The 18,355-nt window shown below is 45.9% G+C and overlaps 1 protein-coding gene across 4 annotated transcripts in view; it reads right to left on the minus strand.

Annotated features, from left to right (window-relative positions):
• Positions 1-18,355, minus strand: part of GABBR2 (gamma-aminobutyric acid type B receptor subunit 2) — a 354,329-nt gene that overhangs the window by 95,749 nt on the left and 240,225 nt on the right. The window lies entirely within an intron of this gene.

An 18,355-nucleotide genomic window follows, 5' to 3' on the forward strand; every position in this document is an offset into this window, starting at 1 on the left:
GATCCTGATTTTTATAGATCAAGAAACAGATTGAGGGAGGTTATGCCAAGGTCACTGCAAGAGAGGCTGGTGGATTCCAGTCCGAGTTTGATTTTAATGCCCATGCAACCTCACTATAGCATATTGTTTCTGATCCAGAAATAAATTTCTTCCTTTCTTTCCATTAATGTGAAATTAAGAGAAGAAAGTGTCTTAAAGGTACACTGCTTTACGCATGCAGTCACGCTCTTGCGTCCCCAATTAGGCAGTGGCACTGACAGTACCACGGAGCCCACTCAATTCTCAGGAGAAATCACCAGAAAGTACCTAGCTTCCCTGGGTGGAAATCCAAAGTCTGAGGCCCTGAGGCTTTCGGAACAAAGAGAATCACTCAACGTGTTCTCAGAACAAGAAACACCTTCTAAGGCCACTTTGACACCATGTTGAAATCCTGCAGACAGCTGCAAGTAGTATCAGTTTGAAACTAACGCCCACCAAATTCTATATTCAGGTGATGGTAAGCAATTCCCTGGAGTGTGAAAACACTTCAATGTAAGGTGAGACAGGAGCTGTGATTTTATTTCCAGGGATGATTGAAAAACACAGAACATCTTCCAAAAGGATCACTTTTATGCAAATGGACCACTTTGCATGGGTGGAAAAGATGCAGGTTCTGTCCACAGGACATTTCTCTGTTTGACACAGGTAGAGATCTAACTAATTCACCCATCTCCTGCCAAGCTTTGAAGAATCCCAAAGACTTCTAGATATAAAACGTGGACAAATTCTGCAGAATCTTTATAACTTAAAAAGAATATGCAATTATATTCAAAGCTTGGATGGAATAACATAGGAGTGGAATATAGGATGCGGATGAGGAAGACTCTCTCTTTACTTTCTTGGTTCCCCCCGACCCCCTTTACTTTTTAAACAAAGCTAATTAGTCCATCTTTGAAGGAAGACCTGTCATATTTTATTTCTCTCACAGTAGCTATTTTTACCCATAGCAGCTCCTCCTAACTCCTTGATTTTTCAGGTAGTGCAGTGAAAGGCGGCCAGCATCTGAGTATCACAAAGCTGGGTTCAGGGCTCCCTTGGGCAGGCTCCTGAACACCTGAGTTACAGAACTAGCACAGCTCCTGGTCTTCAACAGGCACTCAGTAAATGGTATCAGTGATTTTTATTTAAACACATTTAATAGAGAGCTGAAATAAAGAAGACTTCAAGCACCAGGAAGCTTTCCAATCTTTAGGAAGAGATACTCAACGTCACATGATTTCAGCTGGAAAAGAGGTAAACTGTTGGGCCCTAATCCAAGGTGGCGACACTGCTCAGACACATCGGTCCCCAAGTAATTGAGTTTCCTAACCACGTGGGCTGCTGTGTGTTCTACCAAAGAAAGAAAGCTGAGAGTTCTTTGACCACGGTAACGGGGAGTCATGATGGACATGCAGATGGGTAACTGGCTATACAGAGGGTCGGCACCAGAGGAGAGCCATGAAGCTCTGTGTGGCCCCTTCTGAGGAAGATGCATCACGTGATTCTTTCCCTGCAGTTGCGACCATGGCATCTGTTAGGTCAAACCGATTGATGAAGCCAACTCTGCTACCTTGACCATGGATGACTGGATGGGGACCACCATCCTAGCCATCAAGCTCGATAAGACTGGACATGAGGAAGGCCGCATGCCAATGAGGTGCTTTTCAAGAAATTCTGCCAGATGGATGTCCTCCGTGTTAGTGGATGCTCAACTCACATGACATTCCACAAATATCTGTCTGCCCTGGCTGGGTCCTCTTCTAGGAGCTGATTCCCTGCTCTCAGAGAACTTCATATTTGATTAGGAGATAAATGAATAAGATCATTTTAGTTAGTGAAGTGAGCTGTGAAGAAAACAAACGGGAGTGCCTGGGTGAAGGGAGTGAATCTACTGCATGCTTAGGAAAGAACTCCCAGCAGAGCCGACATAAGGCTGAGGCCTGTGCAGCAAGAAGAGATACCCCGAGCAGAGGCAAAGGCCAGGACAAGCCCTCAGGTGGGAACGGAACAGAAGGGGCAGGCAGGGGAAGCCCAGTGAGGGAGTGGGCAGGTAGGGGTGAACTGGGGGCCATGACAGAGCTTGGAGGGGATGCCAAGTGCAGCGAAGAGCCATGGCGATGGGGAGGTTATGCAAAGCAGTAGCATGATCTGACTTAAGATCTCAGAAGATTGCTCTGGCTGATGGAGAGAGAATGGATGGTAGTGAGGCAAACATGGAAGCAGAGACACGGGGTCTTAGGTGGCAGCGGCTTAGGCTAGGGAGGTGGCTGGACTCTCTCTCTGTCTCTCCAGCTCAGGGTGCATCGTCAAAGTGGCTGAGCGCTGTGGCCTGAGCAGCAGTGGCTTCCCTTCTACTCCTGCCATCCTGGATGGGGGGTGCCATGGTGTGCGGCTGGATGCCCCCTTCAGGATGAAGGAGCTTATTTCCCCAGAATTTCGGCTGTTGTTGGGTTGCCCTGCACCCACAGGGAGCTGTATCAGTGAAGATTATGTCCCTCCCTGGGGGCAGCCTACATCCACTGGTCAGTGTAAAAAGACACAGTTGTTCGAGCCCCCCTCCCTCAACTCAGGAGAGCTGGGAAGGCCCATGGCTCCAGAGGTCCCCGAGGGTGGCTGAGGCTGTGAAGGCAGCTGCATTCCACTTCACCTTGTCCCTCGGCCTCATCCTGCTCAGCTTCTTCCCTTTCGAGTTTTCTTCCTGAGAGCCTCCTGACAAACTTCGTGCATGTCAATCTTTGTCTCAGTCTGTTTCCTGGGTAACCCTGGCCTAAGACACCTGCCATCAAAGGTCACTGGAATGCTCTCTTTTTTGCAAGCCAAAGGAGGCTGAGTGGTAAGGCAGTGGGAACAGAGGCAACGATTCTGAGTGAGGCCCACACAGCAACTAGAGTCCGGTTTCGCTATGACCTGCATCTCCGAGCCAGGGAAGCCGGGCAGGCTTTGGTTTCTAAGACCCCCGCTTGAGCAGGGATTATTTTGCTCTTCTCTTCACACAGACATTCTTTATGTCTATATAAATGCCGCGACTCTCCTGAAGCTTTTGCCGAGTGCGATCCCAGGGCTGTAATGGAGGATCATCACATCCACTTGAGACCAATCCATGTGAGGCCTTAAATTCCAAAGCAGTGGAGTTTGATAACTCTGGCTGGAGCAGTGGTTGTGACCTGTCTGTTGGCTCACAGTCCACGCTCACTTTCCTATGTCCTCTGTGTCGCAGGGCCCACAGCCTGGAAACCACACTTCCCAGAATCCCCTGCCAGCTGGTTTCCATTTAGGTTCTGCTAATGAGAAGTATTCATGGGGGATTAGAAAGTGTGCATAAGGGAAAGGCTTTTTTTTTTTTTTTTGCTTTTTTTTCTCTACTTTGGTTGCAGCAGCAGGAGCTGAGTGACTGCAGGTGTCTGTGGGGCCCCAGCAGCTCTGCATTGTCAGTGTGTGTAGTGGAGGGTCCAGGCTGACCGCTTGGTGGCCAGTGGTGGGTCCCCAAAGCAGCAGAAACAGCAGTGGCAGGAGCCTCGGAGGCCAGTGTGTTTGGGTCCCCAGTATTTTATTTGCATTCCAAATCTGCTCTGCAGTCACTTATAAACTCCTCGCAAGTTAGAATCCATTACCAATCAGCATGCAGTCAAGAAAACAGAAAGCACTTCAGGCATGTCAGAGGCAACACCATTCCCTTTTTGTTCGTCCAGCTCAAAGGGCTTGGTCGTTTTCTTTGGTCTCATCTTTGGTGACAGCACCTACCTGATCTGCTCCTCCATTCCTTCCAACAAAGTTGTCACCAGTTCCCTGTATTAACTCTCCCTCTGACATGCCTGAAGTGCTTTCTATTCTCTTGGCTGCATGCTGACTGATAATGGATTCTAACTTCCGAGGAGTTTATAAGAACGACCACAGAGCTGATTTGGAATGCAAATAAAATAATGCAGGTAAAACCCCAAGTGGATACTTTATAAGGATGTTTCTTTTTCCTTAAAGAGATGTTGCTAATGTCAAAGAGAGCAGTCTGTTTCATAAAAGCTGATCCAAACCAACAGTTCAGGTTGAATTGAGAGTGATAAAGCTGCATGTTCTTTTTCAGAGGAATCTTCAGAACACATAGGATGAATGACATATGGAAAAAAAACTTAAGTTTCTGCATTCACTAGACAAGAGTAAATTTGCCATTGGTATGACCTTGGACAGTCATTCAGTGTTTTTGAGCATCAATTCTATCTGAAAAGCAGGAAGAACAACACCTGCTTCTCAGGATGGTTTGTGAGAATTAAAGAAGGCAATTATGAAAACAGCATAACCCAGGGTTGCCACACACAAAGGGTAACTCTTATAATCCTCCAGGTAATCTGCGTTAGCAAAATTCTACCTGATGTCAGTTCAGAATCCCCAGAAAAATCAGTGCAGCGTAAATGTACAGTAAGGATTCCAGCAGTCAGGAGGCATCAGTGGTCTCCTCTTGGAAAAATTAATTCAGTTTCCATTGTTCATCTTTAATGTTTCACTACTAAGCATGAGTGAAATTTATTCCAACAACACTTTATGAATTGTACAGGTCAAGCCCTACATTGGAAAAAATTTTTTTTGTCTCTTTCAATTTCATAACAAAGGGCAGGGATGCTCTGCCCTGGAACATCATCTGATGTCGAGCTGGAGGCTAGGCAGAGGGAAGACTCACTCGGCTCAGCCAGGTCTCCTGGAGTCCCAGGCCCACTGAGGGACCAGGTCTCTGCCGATCACGGTGCTTTTGGGGAAGGCGTTCTGTCCTTAATACAGCTCTAACTGTACTCGTCTCTGGGTGAGCGTTTGTCTTTGGGAGGTGTGAGCAAGCATGCTCATCTGGGTGTCTGATTTGTGCTGTGGGGAAATAAGATCCGCTCTGACAGGTCACACAGGCAGCTAATCTTTAAGGAGGTGGAAGCTGAAGGGTGATGGGGGCCCTGGTCGGCACAGCACTATCTGAGTGGATGATCCAAGCCCACTTTGGACTGTTCTGCTCTAGCCCTTCACCCAGGACCACACGGATCTCAAATGAATAATGAAGATTTTGAGAAAATGTTGGGGTTACACTGCTGGTTAGATTTTCCGTAAAGAATAGAGATCCTCATCACGTAGGCTTGAAGAAGTTACCTTCTGTTTCCCAAGGGACATAAAAGAGAAATACCAAACAACTGGGTACATCCACCCACATGTTCTGCAAAAATGAAAAATACTTTTTTCCTACATGTCCCTTGGGCTATAGGTCAAGTCATATTTTGCATACTATTTAAAATATTTTCTTACATAAAAATGCTTTTGATAGGCCTAAGCCTTGAGGAAGGTTTGATGTCTCTATTGAGTCTTGAGCAGCTGGTTTGCAGGGAGTTAAGAGGAGGGGCAGGATGGGACGTGTGGCCTGCCCACTGCCATCTTCTGCTGGTGAGCAGTAAATAGAGGGCCATCCTTCTGATGGCCCATAGGGTTCAAGTGGCAACCAGCCACAAAGGAAGTGGTGGTCTACGGCAGGTTGGGTACAGTGGACAGGAGTGGGGACCAAGAGGAGATGGCGGCTGGCTGGCCCAAGAGAAGTGAGACCAATTCCCTCTATTTCCCTCCAGTTATGATATAAGAGTCAAGCTTGTTTAGAATAGAAAAATATCAGAAATAAACGAAATGTTCAAGAAATAGGGCAATAGCAAAGTAAACCATGATAGTAAAGTAAACATGATGAAATTTTATGACACATGCAATCACTCAGTCAGCACTGTCAAGCCCCTAACATGTGTCAGGTATGTGCCAGGTAGGCACCGGATAGAGAGTGAGCAAAGTCCACATGGTCCTTGAGTGTATGGATCTTGCAGTCAGGTGGGAGGTATAGTCATCAAACAATAAATACACCGATACATATATGTTTACAAACCACCGTAAGTGATATAAAGGAAAGGAACAGGGTGATGCAAGAGAGAACTACAAGGCTTCAATTAGACTGGGGGTCAAGGAGGGCTTTTCTGGGGAGGTGGCATTTGCGTTGAGACCTGAAGGAGTCAGCTAAGAGTGAGGGGAGAGCTTCCTGTGAAGACAAATTGCAAGTACAAAGGTCCTGAGGCAGGAAAGAGATTGGGAAGTTGGAGGAGCTGAAACAATGCCAGTGGAGCTGAAAGTGGTGATTGAGGGGGAGATGAAGCATGGAATGGAACTGGCAGGGTGGACAGGTGCAATGTCACACAGAACCTTATAGGCTTATCAAGGATGCCAGGCTTAATTTTAAATTTAAGGGGAGCCATTGAAGGGTTTTAATCAGGAGGTGACTTGATCTAGGTTATGCAGACTTGAATATTATGTCATAAAAGTTATAAAAGATTGGAAAAAGCGTTATCCTGATTGTGCCAGTCACTGGCTAGTTGTTTCTCAAATCCATTTCCTCTTCCTCCCAGGCACATGGTTAGACTGCATTTTCCAACCTCCCTTATACTTAGATGTGGCCATGTGACAGTTCTAGCCAGCGCAATGTGGGCAGAAGTGGCATGTGGCATTCCAGGTCTGGCCCATGAAAATCTCCCACAAGACCCTTCCTGCTCCCTCACTTCCCCCATCTGCCAACCATAGTCACAGGATCTATCAATGAACTCCAAGTTCTAAGGAACAGTGGGGACATGAGACAAAGGAGCCTGGGTCCATGAATAATCATGCAGCAACGCTATCTTCCAGCCAGAAACATCCACTTTGGATTTTTCAAAAGAGAGAAACACATTATTCCTGTGTGAATCCATTGAGGTTCTGAGATATCTTTGTTACACCAGCTAGTGTTATTCACCCTAATACAATATGTAAGTTAAAAAGACAGGATAAAAATTATATACACAGAATGTTCACAATTATGTAAAAATTACCCCAACCAAGTAAAAAATTATTCCCAACCAATACTGATTGGTCCCAGGTTGTGGGATTATGGTTTTTTGTCTTTTTACTTTTCAATACATTCCAATATCCTCTAATAGCATGCATTATTTTAATAACAGGAAAACTTTATTAAAAACTTTCTTCTGAAAGGCTGTTATAAGGAGGCACATTTTTTTACAGGCAAAAATAGCAACATCATCACCAACAAAATAATACTCCCTCTTGGAATAGATTAATTTTTACTGACAGCTTAGAGTTTTCCTGAATAAGAGCCAAAGGATCTGTGCACGCATAAGCACATTTCCCCCTCAACTTAGGAGAAGGGGAAGAGCACTGAACAAGGGTTCGGGAGAGGCAGACTCGGGCTGTGATATGCTATTTTCTAGGAAGGAAACCTGGGGCAAGACCCTCCTCATTTCTGTTCTCAGGTTTTTCTCTGCAGAGCGTAAGTTATTTTTAGCTCTGCTGAAACATTTGTGTATGTTATCTAAGATTTTTTCTGGGGTTCTTCTTTATTAATAAATTCTCAACAACAACCTCATTGTGATGAACTATGTGCTATTATCATCTTCATTTTACAGATGAGAAAATTGAGGGGCTGAGAAGTTAAGAAAATTGCCTAGGGTCACATAACCGGTAGGCAGTAGGAATGGGACTCATCCTAGCTGTGCCTGGCTTTAAGCTCATGTTTCTAACACATACTTACTATCCGGCCTTCCTTTGCAAAACCCAGTCACTGATCAGAACACGAGCTCTTTGCAGGGGATGAGAGCCTGGGCGAGGGGAGCAGGTAGGAGTAGAACAGGAGGTAGGTGGAGGAGAAAAGGAGTCAAGGATGTGTTGGTAAGTATTTAACTGGCTCTCTGGGGGAATAAAAGGGTCCTGATTTGTAGTGTTTGCCAATTTCCACAGTGTAAATATTCCCACCAAGGCAGATTTCCAGCTATCAATCATTTAACAACTGGCTTTAGGCAGCCCGCAGGAGCCGGTTCAGAACGCTGGTGGCAGAGCCAGTCCTCTCAGGAATGTGAAACGTGAAGAATAATGCAAAATGCCTACTTTTACTTGCACAAGAGGTGGGTGAGAACCTCTTCTTAGAAGGGAGGGAGGGGCTTCGAGTCAGGGTGGGAACACTGGAGGAGGGGCTTGTGCCAGGGACTACTTGCTGTCTCTCAGCCTCCAGCTGCCCTTCTCCACTCAGTTCTGTGATGCTGGACCTGGGAAGCTGCGTCTCCCAGACGCCCCATCAGCTCCGCCGATAGCTGACCCTGAGGGAGAGTGGGAAGCAGGCGAAGAGAAGGACTTGGGAATTCCCATTTCCCTGCTTCTGTCAGGGTCCCGCTGCCAGCGCCAGTCCAGCTACACCCCCTGAGAGGTGCCAGCAGCACTGGGCAGTGCCCCTCCTCAGATGTCTGAACACTAGCTCTGTCGGCCTTCTCCTCTGAGCTCCCAGCTTCTGGGAGTCTCACCTCTTCCCTTCCTTCTTCTAGCCTACGGGTGATGACTGTTTCTCTCAGCAGCCGGTGTCTCCGGACTGCCTCAGGATTCCTTTTACACTTCTTTCTCCTTCCAACACCTATTAAGTAACTCCCTGTATTAAATCCCCTCTGTTAGAAGTCCCTAGTTTGCTTTCTGCTTTTCTCCTGGGCCCTCTGTCCCTCTGTCTACCACGTGGTCCCTAGGAGGACTCAGTCCTCCAGCACCAGCCCTGTATGTCAAGACCGGATGAAAATGGCCTCCCAACTCATGTTCTCCATGGTGCACTGGTGACACTGCCTGCCCTGCCTCTACCTCAGGGGGTGCCGGCAGCTCCTTCCTCCACCCCCTGACCTGCCTACTGTACTTGTGTCCTGCTGAGATGGAGCTCCCCCTACCCCACCCCAGCACAGAAAAGTGCTCTTTCCTTCTCTAGTCCTGGGAAGGAGAGGAGTGTGGAGCTGTTTGTGTTGGGCTAAGTGGGATGATCCAGTTTAGGGGACACTGGAGCAGGGTCCCTCAGGAAGGGCTATGGAGGAAAAGGAGGGGAGAGAGAAAGGACACTGGGAGACCAAGACATCCCTGTGGGCTAATGGTATTGGGGGTCAGGGCTGAATGATGTTTGTTGAGACCAGTTCTTTACAATTAAACCCAAAAGGGCTCTGGACTTAGAGTGGGAGATTCAGAGCTCTAGTCCCAGTTTTGACACCAACACCCAGTGTGCCCATCATTATGTTCCTTCCTCTATCTGGGTCTCGGTTTCCACAGATAAAATGAGGAAACGGTTGCCACACACAGTGTTTGGGGCATGGCATGCTGATGCTAGACCCAGGAAAGGTATACTAAGTCAAAGTCCTTTTTTCCCTAGAAGTTCCCAGTCTAATGGAGGTAACAGATTAAAAAAAGACAGTTACAGGTCAGTGTGATAAATGCTAGGACAGGGTGGGTACAGAGGGGGATGGGAGCACAGAGGAAGGGCACCTCTCTTGTGAGGAGGTGGTTTGGGAGGACCGGGAAGAATGAGTGTGAGTTAGCCAAGTAGAAAAGATAAAAGGATGAGACAGGGAATGTTCTGCGCAGAGGCAACCGCATATGCAAAGGCCTGGAGGCAAGAGAGAGCTTAACTCTCTGGAGACCAGAAGGAAGAGGGCATGGTGGCTGGTGGGTGGTGTGCAAGGGGTAGGAGGGTTGGTGGAGTCAGGAAGGCAGGAGCCACGTCAGGCAGGACTCTGGATCTCATGATCCAAATGAGGGCCACAGGAAGCTTGTAAACCAGGAAATAGTAATTCCCACATGCTCTTTAAAAACAAGGAAATCCTGCCATTTGTGACAAATGATGGACCTAGAGGACATTATGCTAAATGAAAGAGGCCTGTGTGTCTGAACAGAAAGACAAATACTGCATGGCGTCACTTTTATGTCGAATCTGTATTAGTCGAACTCATAGAAGAAGAGAGTAGAATGGTGGTTGCCAGGGATTGAGGGCAGGGAAATGGGGAACCTCCCAGTTATGCAGATGAGTAAGTTCTGGAGGTCTAACGTACAGCCTAGTGACTATAGTTAACAATATTCTACTGTACACTTGACACCTGCTAAAGGGGGTAGATCTTCAGTGTTCTCATCATAAAAAAAGAAAAGAAAAGAAAAAGAAAGTGAGGAAAAAGAAAAGAAAAAGAAAATGGTAACCATGAGTTGTGATGAGTATGTTAATTACCTTGATTGTAGTGCTCATTTCACAATGTATGTGTATATCAAATCATCAAATTATACCCCTTAAATATATATAACTCCTACTTTCCAATTATATCTTCATAAAGAAAAAGAAAAGGGCTACTTTGGCTGCTGTGTGGAAAACGGATGGGTATGTGGGCAAGACCAGAGGCCAGGAAGCTGCTGTGAACTTCAAGTGAGAGATGAGGGTGACACAGGTGGAGCAGAGCCCATGATTCAAGAGATGGGAAGGAGATGGAATTGAAGGACCTGAGAGGTGGCCAGCATGTACAGGGTGGGGAAAGCGGAGAAATGAAGAATGGCTTTTCGATTTCATGTTGCCCTTTCTCACCTGCATAGTCAGCAGAGGGGATCTGGCAGGGTCTGTGAGGGGGTCTCTGCCCAGGTTCCTGGGTGGGTGGTTGAGCCAAGGGAGCTTTGCAGCTCTAAAGCCACACATCACGAGGCCTCCTCTAAGCTTTCTGCCTCCACCCGCAACTTCCCTTCTTTCCTGGTCGTTTGCAGATGCAAGCAGCCTCACGATTAGAAATATTTAATTTTGCTTTACTGTATGTTCTATTTTTGTTAAATAGATTAGTCTCCACAAGGAAAACCAAATTGCTGACCAGTCGACCTGAAAGCCTGAGACATGCAATTTGCAATCTGTTGGAATCTTCACTGTAAGCTGGGTGGGCTGCAGATTGTCCTGAGGGGGCTGGGGGAGGGTTCAAATGAGGCAGCTGGTGCCGCAGCAGTCCAGGCGCGAGGCCAGGGGGCTCAGGCTGCAGGAAGTGGCCAGGCAGAAAGAAGGGCATAGACTAGAGAATAATAGAGACAAAATGGGCAGGACTTGGTGACTCACAGACAGGTGATTCAGAAGGGGCGCTGGGCTGGGAGGCCGCTGGGTTTCCGGCCTGGGATCCCCCACTCGCTTTGGTTGTGGTCTTTCCTACTGTGTAAAGAGATAAAGTTTATATCATCTGAAAGCTGGGCCAAAAATTCCCCTTAAAGAGAGAACAAGCTTGATGGAGGAAGGAATCTTGATTAGAAGGAAATGCAGGAGAATATCTTCGAAACCTAAGGGCAAGGAAAACTTCCTCAAACAAAGCTTCAAATGGACAAACCACAAGGCAAAAAAATTGATCAATTTGATTATATCAAAATAGAGCATTTCTGTCAGACAAAGGACTCTCGGACAAAGTCAACAGACAGATGACAGAATGGAAGATGACTACATTATTAGTCTACTAATATCCAGATTAGACATGGCACTCCTGAAATTCAGCAATTTACAGAGAGCAAATCCATCAGAAAAATGGAGCAATTTACAAAAGAGGAACTCAGAGCAAACAGGCACATGAAAGGATGCTCAATATCATTAGGAATCAGAAAAATTAAAATGATGTCACTTTATATGGATTAAATGGCAAAAATCAGAAATCAGATAATGCAGGTGTTGGTGAGGACTTGGAGACACAGTAACTTCATGCATCACTGGTGGGATGTCATAGGAGCAGCTATTCTGGGCAGCATCTGGCACTACTTAGTCCAATTAAGTGTCTACATACCCTCTGACCCAGAACTCCACTCCTGGGATACAGCCTCAGGAAATTCTTATAAGGGGACATTTAGAAGGGTGCTCATTACACACATTATGGTGTGTGTGTATGTGTGTGTGTCTGTGTGTGAGAGAGATGGAGGTGACCTGGGGAGAATCATAAGCAGCAGATTTGATACACAGAGAGCTTAATGAAAAAAGAAAAAAGGATGACATATAACAATACCATTTACATAAATTAAAAATACAACAATACACTTTGTAAAACTACATACAGAAAAAGGTACAATTAGACTCATTAGAATGCCTCCTGTGGAGAAAGGGGGATGAAAGTGGGGAATGCAGATAAAAAGGAATGAATAAAAAAATGAATGAATGAAACAGAGCTGAGCCTTGATGACAAATATGAACTCAGTTCTTTGCACCTGAGAGAGGTTAAACAAAATAAAACAGAACCCAGACTTTCTCCTAAGGGCAGTGGAAGCCAGCTGGAGTCAAGAGGGTCTGTGCTCCTTTCATTTGTATGTTGTTTATTCAATCAGTCATTTACACACTCATTCATTCATCATATTTTGGAGATCCTTCTCCTTTGGGCCAGGCACTGCGCTGGGCTCTAGGGATAACATGGTAGACAAATATTCCTGGGCTTTGGTCCTACTGCAAGGCCAAGTACCTAACAGGCTGCTCTGGTGTTAAATGGATCCAAGATGGGCAAACCAGGTGGTCCACAGGTTTTATTACCTTTCCATTTCTTGGTTTAGGAAAATGAAGCTCAGATAGGTAAGTCACATGCCCTAGGTCACAGCTGTGGGAGGCAGAGCTGGGAGCTGAGCTCAGGTCTGTGGAACTCTGAAGCCTCCTGCTTTCCCTCACACCCCAGCAGAGGAGGAGGAAGAATCATAGCAGTTTTACCCCAGGTAGGCTGCAGTCCTGATCTCAGCTGCTTCAGCTTACTTACTCAAAGAAGGGCTGGGAAGGCTTCAAGCAGTTGGCATGAAAGACCCAAGCCAGAACCTTCCAGCTAAGTCACTCTTGAATTCCTGACTCACAAGAAACTATGTGAGCTAATAAAAGTTTATTGTTGCTTTAGGCCATCACACTTCGGGATAATTTGTTATGAAGTAATAGAAAATGAATACAAGGTCACAGGAGGAAACAATTCACCCTGGATGGTTCAAAAGAAGAGACTTTATTAAAGACTTCTCACAGAGCAGGGGCAGACTAAGGGAGCAGACCAGGGAAGGTTATATGCCCATAGACTACCAATGGCAGAAACTGTTATTTGGGGGCAAAGGAAGATAGAGTGTCTCTGGAGCTTCATAAGAGTGGGACACACAGAGCAGAAGACATAGCCAGGGAGGGAGGGGCACAGCTATTTCCGGAGATGCAGCACCAAAGTTCAGGGGGCAGGTTGCAACCAGACCCCTCTCTCTCCTCCTAGCCTCCAATCTCCAGCCTATGGTCTCCAGTGGCCCCAACCCAACCAGCCCAAGAACAAGAGATCCTGGGTGATGTCACCTATGGGCTCTGCCTCTCAGGGCACAGAAAATGGCAGAAAATAGGTCTGTGGGAGGAGAGAAAAAGAGAGAAAAAAAACAACAGAGGGATATTCCTGGCCCCACTCTCAGCCTTGAAGTTCTGTGAAGGTGACTCTATACAGGGCTGGATCACATGAGTTAGACTAAGCCAATCAGTGCAGCCTATCCTCTAGCTATAGTGATTGGTTCAGGGATGGGCACATGACCCCAGTTAGCCAATCGGGGCTAAGAGGACTCACCTCTTTGATGATGCTTTTGGGAAAATGGGCTTTTTTTGGTTTTTCTTTCTTTCTTTTTTCTTTTGCTGGATTTGGTGCTGTGATTATGGGAACAAAGAAGCAACTGTGCAGAGACTGAGGATGGAGCTGGCACAGAAGAAAGCAGAGCCAGAGATGGAGAGATGGAGAAGCCTCATCTTGGACCTCATTGTTATCTCTGATTATGTACGGTTTTCAATTACTTGCACCAGAAGAGTCCTGAATGAAACATTCTCACCCACAGCTTTGATGATTCTTGTGGCAGCTCTCTGGGGTAGGCTGGGCAGAGATCATTAATTCCATTTTATAGATGAAGAAAATGAGGTTCAGTTCTCTTTATCACTTGGAAAACCAGTTCATTTAAATTCATAATTAAGTTCACTACACTAGCCTAGGTCTTTGGTGTATATTCTGTCCTCACGTTGTATGGTTTTAGATTTCTGACTTCTATTTCAGTGGCCTTGATTGAAAGCTTATTGAAAGCTGCTTCGAACGCTCTTTAGAAGTAGGTGGCACTCAATTATTAATTTTAACCAAATGAGCAAACAAATTGTGTAGATCTCCACCACTCTCCCACCTCTGTGCGGCTCTCTCCTCTCTGCCACTCTGCCTGCAAATTGCAGCCTCTTTTGGCTCTCTAAATTCAAATTTTCAACTCTGTCTCCTCTCCTCAACTTGGCAAGACTGCTAGGCTCTTTTTGGCCACCCCTTCCTGTGCACGGCCTGGAAACTCTCCAGGCAGTAGGGTGGGCAATCATAAGCTCACATCCTTGGTGTCCCTTCTCTCAGGGGTCACTCTCCTCTGTGGTCTATAGCTCAATGTCAGAATGTCATTATGTGTTGCGTCACATAATTCGGCCAGTTTTTTTTTTTGGTCACTTAAGGCAGGAGGGTACATCAAGTTCCTGGATATTACTTCTCCGCCTTGGCCAGAAGTAGAAGCTCCCCCGACTCAAGTGCTCCAGACACTCTCACCCTAGGCTTTCCCACTGGCTGCTCATCCACCCGGATCCCTCTTTCCCCAGTCATCTCAGGGCTTGCTCTCTCCTTCAAGTCTTTTCTCATGTGTTACCTTCCCAATCAGTCCTCCTCTGGCTGTCCTGTTTAAATGCCCACTCCCCGTCCAATGGTGGCATTTTCAATTCTGCTTCCTCTTGCACATTTTTCTTTTTGAATAGCAACCACTGCCTTCTAACATACTGGATAAATTACCTATGTAATATGTGGATTATTGACTGCCTCCTTGCACTAGACTGTAAACTCTCTGAAGGATTTCTGTTTTGTTTGGTTCATTGCTGTATTCCCAGCTCCTAATACAGTACTTGGCTATAGTAAGTTCTCAAAAATTATTCATTAAGGGAGTAAATGATTGAAAAGATGGAAGGGAAAAAACCCTCAATGGGCACAGTTATGAAGCTTGGAAATTATGATGTGTGGGACAGTAGCTGGTATCCCTTCTGTGTGAACAGCAGCGTGAGGAGAAATAGCTGGAAACTCAGGTTATAGCCTGAGGGGTGGGTTGGAGCTCCTAAAATGCCAGGCTATATCCTGCAGGCAGTGGGGAGCCGTGGAAGGCTTTTAATAAGGAATAACATGTGGGGAGCCGTGGAAGGCTTTTAATAAGGAATAACATGGTAAAGGATTATTTAGGAAGAATAATCTGTTGAGTGTAAAAGTGACAGCCACAATAAATGAGCGGCAGAGAGGGGAGAGAAGAGACGGGGCACTTGGGGTTTCACAGTTAGCAGGCTTGACAAGTGGAGGTGGGAGACAAGATGATACCTGCATATATTTCTCTGTAGAAACACAGCTGGTATAACAGGGCAAGCTTAGGTTCCAAAGGATTCCACTGAGTGAGGTGGGCAGGGGTGTGAAAAGAACCTGGGCATTAGAGGTGGCTGACATCAGGCCTAAAACCTGGACCCTGCACTTCCCACCTTGTGAACCCGGCCCAGGTCACACTTGCCACTTGGTGAACTTGGGCACAATTCACACGTCTCACTGTCTTGAGACCCTTTTCTCCTTCACTACTTCAGAGTCACAGGGGCCTGAGAGATCCGAGAGCCCCTTCTCTGAACACGCCAGGCAACAGCCCCTCCAAATCCCACAGATGAACTGAGACACAGAACGCACCCCTAGCTGAGGTCCACTGACTGTCCGACGGAGGAGGCGTCTGATAACATCTCACTCCCTGTTATGGATGCTGCTACTCATAAAATTTGGGGTGCAAAGCATGAGCCCAAGTTGTAGATGCCAAGCTGGACATCTGCTCCAAATCCCATTGTTGTGGGGGTGAGTGGAGAAAATAGGACATGTTTTCATTACACTGGAGTTTAGAACCTCAGGATACTCTGTTCACAAGAGACTTTAATTCCCAAGACAGCTGTCTAGGGGCTAAGGCCATTAAACATGGATTACGGAGGCAGCTCTTCATAAGCTAGTTGATAGAATTACTAGATTTGAGGACGAACAGGAAATTTTTTTGTACATTTCAGAAAGCACTGCAGAGCCTGCACACACTGCAGGGACCCTGCCAAATTACTGACGGGGAATTGACAGTGGTTATGTGGATTAGCTACCAGTACATATGGCTCACTAAGGATCCTGTGTGCTGGAGAGAGAATCTAGGTCACTGTTTTACCATATACTGTGGGCCTGTAAAAATATATATGTATGTGTATCTGCACACATATGATACATATATATACATATACAAAATTCTGAACTCTTCATCCACTTACACTAAGCATCTATCAGAGCTGATCAAACACAACAGTAATTAAGTGTATACACCCTCAGTCCTCCAAACCTCAAGTCTTTTTCAAGCTGGTCTACACCCTATGTTAGATAACATCTTATGTAGTTTTTATTCTATATATTCAAGATTAAAGTGCATAACATGCCCTTAATTAATGGGACTCCAACCAGTGGGACTCCAACTCAGCAGAGTTTGGCATTGAGGAGAAAAATGGTGGAGTCAGTTCCTCTAGGCCCAGAAAACTGATGGCCGCATGAGGGCAGGACACGCTGAAGGTCTCTCCGATATCCACTTCCGCCTCTTCTCCCCTCCCTGCCCCTTTCTTTTTGAAATGAGAACCAGGGTCCACCTAAGACAGAATGGGGCAGAAAGGGGAAGAACATTAATAATGACTGAGGGACCACATGCGCCAGGAACACCAAACAGAGATGTGTCATTTAACCTTCATGACAGCCCCATGAAGCAGGTATTAATAGAGCCTATTGTACAGATGGGAAAACTGAGGCTGAGGGCTTAATAGTGAAAGTTCCTTGGCTAGTAAGGTCAAGACTGGATGAAAACCCAGGTCTTCTGAAGTTAGTAATTTTGAAGTTTTCCTTTTTTTTTTTAAGTCTTTCCTTTTGTTTTTAAAGTCTTCTTTCTTTTTTTTTAACTGAGACCTAAAGTAATGCATAGTCACTGAAGAAAATTTGAAAAGAATAAACAAAGAGAAAGAATTCCATCCAGAGACAACCACTGTTAACATTTTGTAGAACATTCTTCTAGTCTTTATGTATTTACAGTTTTTTAAATCAAAAGTGGGGATTTACCACACAAACTTTTGTAACCTGTCATTTTCCTCACCAAGTAATGTATTATAAACCATCTTCTATGCCATTAGAGACTATTCCATAACGACTATTTTTAGTGGCTGCCAATAATTCCACTGTGAAAATGCATCCAAATTTATTTAGTGAAGTCCAAGCCCTGGGCATTTAGGTTGCTTCTAGTTTTTCCCCTGCCCCCATCATGACAAAACATGTTGCCCTGAACACGCTGATTGGCCCTGTCTGCCCATGCCACGACAGCTTCCTGGGGAAAGCTTTCTAGAAATACAGCTTTTTAGATCTAAGGGGATATAATACTCCTCACACAGGGCATGGGAAAGTCTGAGTGCTTATTTCTAGACAACATTCTCCTGTCTGCTCCCGTTATCTCTGATTTTCCAGACTCCACCTGCCCTTTGAGGTCAGCCCAGCTGTCTAGACTGGAACTCTATGCCACTGGCCCAGGGGCTCCTTCAAAGTTTAAACCACAGTGACCAATAGAATGTGAGCCAAATATGTCTTTTAAATAATCCAATAACCATATCAGAAAGTTGAAAGAATCAGGTGAAATTAATATTAATGACCAGTTTTATTTAACCTGATATATTCAGGACAGCATCATTTCAGTTGTACTCAATATAAAATTATTAATGAGATATTTGACACTTTTTGGTACTAAGTCTCTGAAATCCAGTGTGTATTTTACACATATGGACCAGCCCCACTTTCAGTGCTCTTGAATGGGGCTATGGGGGACCACACTGAGAAGTGCAGGTGTAGAATGTGTCTTACTCCCTCCCGTATTCTTATGAAGAACCCAGGGCCTGACGTGAGTGAGTCAGTCACTAAAAGAATAATCATTCCTCCTTCTGATGGTCCTATCTCCAGCAAGAAGTGAGTCTCCCTGCTGTCACCCCCTAGTGCCCTGAAATGTTCCTTCTTGATGTCCCCATGGATGGACCCCGTCCTGTCCAACACACAGCTTTGTAATGCCAGGGGCCTGGCTGACCTAAACCAGGACTCACAGTCCACCCCCGCCTGATGACTGTTGGGGCCACAGTCCCCAGACAATGAGATGTTTAGTGTGCTGGTGCCTTTGTGTCTGTTTTGGGGTGGGGGCTGGCAGGTCCATGTGCCCAGGCACTGGGTCTGACCCCTGTGGAGAGAGGGGCTGAGTGGAAGCTAAAGGGACTGTGTCCACAGGGAACCTGTGGGACTCGGGGCACAGCTGAGCTCTGGGCCCAGTCAGTGGTGTGCTGGGAAATGTTCAACAAGAGCTCTCTGAGGGGGACAAATCAGGAGGAAGTCCTGATTTGTAGTGCTTGCTGATTACTGTGGCATGAATACTCCCATCATGGCCAATT

Source organism: Vicugna pacos, chromosome 4 (assembly GCF_048564905.1).
Source record: "Vicugna pacos chromosome 4, VicPac4, whole genome shotgun sequence".
Classification (NCBI taxonomy): domain Eukaryota; kingdom Metazoa; phylum Chordata; class Mammalia; order Artiodactyla; family Camelidae; genus Vicugna; species Vicugna pacos.